We start from the raw sequence: 6,000 nt of genomic DNA, 5'->3' as shown, positions 1-6,000 counted from the left end.
GGGAACAGACAAGTTGCTGTTGTTTTGTTCTTCAGTCTAGTTGTGGAGGACGTTGCTTCACTGGCCCAAGCTGGCACCATCATTGCGCTCTTCCCAGGTGAGGCGGATCAGTCGTGGGCCTCTGGACTGCCGCTCACAGCAGCTGCTGGCCGCTCACGCTGGCTGCCGGCTACACATGGTAGCCTACAGCAGCCTACTTCCTCTGCCCATTTTTAAATTAAATTGTTCATTTGCTTGTTTTGCTATTGAGTTGTATAAGTTCTCTATATTTTGGATTTTAACGTTTTCTCAGATATATAATTTGCAAATATTTTCTCCCATTTTTTATGTTGCCTTTTCATTTTGTTGATGTACCTGGCTCTTTCTGAAATACACAACCACTGTGTCCCCTTGCTGTTGCTTCTTTTCTCTGCTTACCCCCACATGCCCCCTTACTTCATCTTTACTGCCTTTCACAACCCTTCCAACTAACTGGACAACGGAGATTTTAACTATCTCCTACTTTCTAGGAAAAGGAATTTTGAGTCTTTGTTTTTCTATTTTTGTTGTTTGGGGCTGATTTCAACAAAGGGGGGAAAAGAAATTCTACCTTTATACCACTATGTTCAAACCAGAAATAAAAGTTCTTGGGCTTTTGAGTCAGACAGACCTGGATTTGCATCTTGACTCCACTACTTGTTGTGTTCCTTTGGGCAAGGTATTTAATCTTTTTGCTCCTGAATTTCCTAATCTCTAAAATGGGGGGCTCTAAATGACCATCTCTAAGAGGACTATTAGGAGAGTTAAATGAGGTGATGTTTGTAAATCTCTCAGGACAATGCTTGACACCTGATAGGTGCTCAATAAATAGTATTGCTATTAGTGTCACTGCCACAGATTGGCCATCAGAAAGCTCTCTTTAACTCCTACCCTGCTGTTATTTGGGGAAAATATCCTCCTCAATTAATATAATCACCTGGAAGAGATTAGTTTCCAAAATTGTGTTTTGCGGAACACTACTCAAGAAATAATTCTTAGGTATAACTCAAAAACAAAAGGAGGGGGTGATTTCATGGATAAATACACCTACGAAACATCATGTACCATAATCTACCCTTTCAAAGAGGCACATACCTCTATGATGGTGTTGGAATAGGTCCCATCATGGAGGAATGTAAATACGCATTATCGTATGAGCACTGAGATTGTTCTGACGCATTTAAGGGAGTGAGCCCCAGCCACACATGCAGGTAAATATCTCGAATGAAGATAAAGGAATTGATGACCCTCCTCCTACAGAGAGAAACTGCAGGACCTTAATCATTAAGTCTGGGAGTCCTGGGATAACAAACGGAGCTGCTATTCAGAAATGCTCTCATTTCTTTGTTATTCTGGTAAGCACAACACTGCCCACATGCTGGGCACTGCTCTAAGTGCCTTCACATACACTGATTCATTGGGTCTACAACTGTGTGAAAAGGTTATTGATTCCCCCTTGCAGATGAGGAAAAAATTCTTTTCCAAAGGATGAGGAAACTGTTTCCCTCCTGATAATAAGGACCTCGATGAGGAGAGTAGTTGAAAGAAGAATGTTTCCTTTGTAGTATGGGTGTAAACGTTATTGGTTGAATTTAATGTATTCACTAGTAAAGGAACTAGTATATGCAGTTCACAAGTGGTGTAATATTGAAAGAGAAAAATCCTGTAAGAAGAACCTTGGACCCACTGACTTTGAGATCTAGCAACCCCAGCTCCCTATCACTTTATGCTTTGCAATAAGGACAAGGGGTATCACCGGCCACATGTTACAGCTGTGTGTGTGTGTGTGTGTGTGTGTGTGTGTGTGTGTGTGTGTCAGTGTCACCACAGTGCTTGAGACTAGACACCTGTGAAAGGGAAGGACAGGAAGCAGGATTGGATAAAGGGAGAAGTTGAATTGTGACACAGACCCAGAAAAAGATTTCAGAGGGAAGATCTGAATCTGAAATGGTCCTGCAGAGTTGTCTCAGGTTGGAGTGAGGGGTTTGGGCCTTTACACGCCTATTTTGCTCAGTCACTGAATGTGGGATACACCAGGAAAGAGGTTGACTTCGGGTAAGTCAGTTTTTATTAATCAAAGGCAGTCATCAATGAGAACTGACAGTCGAGAGCTATCTTGTGGCTGCATTTCTAGGAGCTGGGAGGCTAAGTCCTTCATTCCATGGGGGGACCCAGGTGACACATTGCAGCATCCACTACAGAGTGCATTTTGAGACAGGGAAGTTTTTATGCAGAAGTAAACCACTCCAGGAGTGAACGCCCTTCCTGTGGTTAAAGCCTGAAGAATAGAGCTTTTAGAGTTTGGGGCAAACATGTTTCAAAGAAGGAGCTACTTGGAGAAAAGCACATCTCCATCAACATTTGGTATTATCTTTTAGATAATGGTCATCCTAATGGGTGTGAAGTGATATCTCATTGTGGTTTTGATTTGCATTTCCCTAATGACTGATGATGTTGAGCATCTTTTCATGAGCTTGCTGGCTGTTTGTGTATCTTCTTTGGAGAAGAGTCTATTCAAACCCTTTGCCTATTTTTAAATAGATATATTTGTCTTTTTTATTGTTGTTGAGTTGTAAGAATTCTTTATGTATTCTAGATACAAGTCCCTTATCAGACATGTGATTCACAAATATTTTCTCACATTCTGTGGGTTTTCTTTTCACTTTATTGATACTGTCCTTTGACTCATGAAAGTTTTTCATTTATCTATTTTTTTCTTCTGTCATTTGTGTTTTTGGGGGTTCTATATGAGAAACCATTGCCAAGTCTAAGGTCGTGAAGTCAAATTTATTTATTCTTTGGTCATTTGTATTTTTTGGAGCCATATATGAGAAATCATTGCCAAGAAGATTTGCATCTGTTTTCTTTTAAGATTTTTATGGTTTTAGCTCTTACATTTAGGTCTTTGATCAATTTTAAAGATTTTTTTTTAGTGGGGAATTGGGGAAGGGGAACAGTTTTGGGGAATTGAGGAAGGGGAACAGCCAAGTTGTTATCCTTCAGTCTTAGTTGTGGAGGGCACAGCCAGCTCAGCTCCCAAGTCCAGTCACCATCCGGCTGCCCGTTGGCAGCTCGTGGCCACTCAGCTCAAGGTGCCGTGTTCAATCTTAGTTGCGAGTGGGTGTAGCCCACCATCCCATGCGGGAGTCGAACCAGCAACCTTGTTGTTAGGAGCACGTGCTCTTACCAGCTGAGCCACCCTGCCACATGTTGGCAGCGGTCTTTGATCAATTTTAAATTAATTTGTATATAGTGTGATGTTAGGGTCCAATTTAATTGTTTGCATGTGGATACCCATTTGTCCCAATGCCATCTTTTGAAATGACAATGACGTTTACATGTGGTGCAGGCAGAAGAATGGGCTCATTTTTAGCAAGGTGATGAGGGCATCACGTGGGTCATTACCTATAAATTTCTCTCCATCTCTCACTCAGAGAAGAACTGGCCTTAGCCCCATTTGAAGCAATTGCTGGTACTTGAAAACTCAAAGAAGAATACGCCAGGTAGAGATCCAGTGTTTATTTAAATTTTTGATAATTTGTTGATTATGAATATTTTGCATTAATTCTGATTTGTTAAAATATTGCATTAACATATTATTCATCTTGATTGCTGAGTTTTGGGACATTCCCTTCCTTACTTGCCTCACCCTAGTCCTAGCCCTACAGCGGCCTTGCTTTATAAAATTTTCTGGTAAGTTGTCCTTTATTAAGCTCACCTATTGCACACATTTTTTATATACCTTCTCAGGAATATAGATAGTATATAACAAAAGGTACAAGCCTCTATTTTCTTTTTTGGTGTTTTAAAGCCCACAGCTGCAATCATATGCCTCCAATGCCACAGGGTCAGGTCTCCAACTCCAAGACTGTTGTCAATTCTCACTCAGTTTGGAAAGCTCCTCTCAGCCAATGGGTATTCTTTATTCTGAAGAGAACTTTGTTTAACCCTGAGTGGGAATGAAATTCAAGTTATGTAAAAACAAACCTTTTGTGTGTTTTTTAAGTCTTGTGTTTTACTTTCATACCGGCCTCTGGTATTTATTCAAAGTGCTTTTTTAACAAACTGGTCTGACAGAAACTGATACTGCAGGAAGCAGGAGCTTAAAACAAACATATTTAAAAAAAAAAAAAAGCACTTAGGTTTAGCCTGTGAAGAGCTAAACAGTCTCCCAGCAAGTAAAACCCAGCTCTTTGAAGTAAGCATACCCACCTCCCTATCTTATCATTGAAAGGCCAACCCTGGCAGTGAGTCCCTGATTCCTTGTCCCAGGCTTCTTATTGTAATGATCCCTCCAACTTTAAAGCCAAGCCCGAGGTTCCAGAGATGCCAGGCTTCACTCTGTGCCATGCCCCCTCCCCATGGCCTGAGCCGGGGTTTCACAGTCACGGGTGGAGTAGAACAGTTGAGGTGGCGGGACACTCCCCAACTATCTGAGTGCTTGAGGGTGGTACACTGGGTTTTATCAAGCAGCAGGAAACAAGACAATAACATAATTTGTACTTATACTTTATTAAAAATAAAACAAAAACAAAGCTTAGGCTCTGCTTAGAGATCTCACAACTCGCCCACAGATACTCAACCAAGCGTTTACAGTGCCCAGGTCCCGTTCATTCCTCCTGCGTTCTCTCCCCTGCCGCAGCTCTCAGATTGTTTCATGTGCTGGTGCTGCCTGCAAACCCTTGGTATAGGGGACTCTGCTGGACCAGGCCTTAGTATGGGCCTACTGCATGTCCCCCAAACTACCAGGGTTCTGTCTCTGGCCTAGTGTGCATCCTGGACCTTTGACCATTTCCACCTTACATCTCCCAGAGCCCAAGCTGGTTTGAGTATCACAGGGGTGACCTTTGAAACTGGCCCCAAGCTGGGCCTGGAAGATGTCATCCAGACTCAGAACCAGCCTGGGGGATCGAGTGGCGCGGAGCTGGGTGCTGGAGCCCTGACAAGCACCAGGCTGGCTCTTCCCCTGAGGAGGAGCACACTGTAATGCCAGAGGCTGGGAGGTGGGCCTTTGGAATGGGATGACCTGTCAGATTAACAGCTACAACTAGGGGGAGCAGAGGGTCTCTTCACACCTCCTCTAAGCCAGTCCCAGTCTTTGGGTATGGCTTTGTCGCATACAAAACTGTTCAGAGAGGTCACAGAGCATTCTTGCTCTCTCCTGCTAATTCAGGATCTCACCCCCTGCAAAGTCCTCCATGCTCCTCACCTTAAATAATTCTGGATGCCCACGGGGAGTTTTTCTTGGGTCCTTATGATCAAGTCAGTTCAATTACAACATTGTGTCGCTGGACTCTGCTACCAGGGTCCTGCACTGTCACCCTGTGCTGCTGAAGTGCCAGGCAAAGTAGGGAGAGAACAGCGTCTCCCCGCTTTGGATTTTACTCTGTTAGTAGGGTGTAGGGGTCATGTGTTAGGCCAAAAAGTGCCCCCCTTCTAAAGATATCCACGTCAAATTCCTAGAACCTGTGAATGTAACCTTATTGGGGAAAACTGGGAGAAAAGGTCTTTGCAGATGTGACTAAGTTAAGGATTTTGAGAGGAGGCACTTATCCTGCATTATCCTACTTGGCCCTAATTGCAATACGTATAAGATAGACACACAGAGGAAAAGGCACAGACATACAGACAAGAAGGTGACATGAAAATAGATTTGGAATGGTGTGGCCACAAGCCCAGAAATGCCAAGGCAGCCGTCAGAAGATGAAAGAGACAAGGAATGGATTGTCTCCTAAGGCCACCAGAAGTGCAAGACAATAAATTATTTTGTGTTAAGCCACCCAGTTTGTGGTAATTTTTTATGGCAACCTCATGAAACTAACACAAAGAGTGTTACTTATGTTCTCTCACCGTCCCAAGAAGTTTCGTTTTGTTTTTGTTTTTTGATTGCACAGACTAGCTCAGCCTGGTTCCCTCCTTCTTCAGGAAGCGCTCTCTCCAAGGGGTTTCTCAGTCCCTCATGGAAGTCATGGAGACCTCAGA

General features: G+C 43.1%; 1 long non-coding RNA gene across 1 annotated transcript in view; it reads left to right on the top strand.

The window, feature by feature from the left end:
- LOC109394365 (uncharacterized) overlaps window positions 1-6,000 on the top strand; it is a 77,588-nt gene that overhangs the window by 20,744 nt on the left and 50,844 nt on the right. The window contains exon 3 of the long non-coding RNA XR_002126429.1: window positions 3,453-3,521. This is a non-coding gene — a long non-coding RNA (uncharacterized LOC109394365). The remainder of the gene's footprint in view (window positions 1-3,452; window positions 3,522-6,000) is intronic.

The sequence above is a fragment of the Hipposideros armiger genome, unplaced genomic scaffold, assembly GCF_001890085.2.
Source record: "Hipposideros armiger isolate ML-2016 unplaced genomic scaffold, ASM189008v1 scaffold_420, whole genome shotgun sequence".
NCBI classification, from domain to species: Eukaryota; Metazoa; Chordata; class Mammalia; order Chiroptera; family Hipposideridae; genus Hipposideros; species Hipposideros armiger.
Note: the sequence above shows the minus strand (reverse complement) of the source record. Positions and strands in the feature narration are given on the sequence as shown.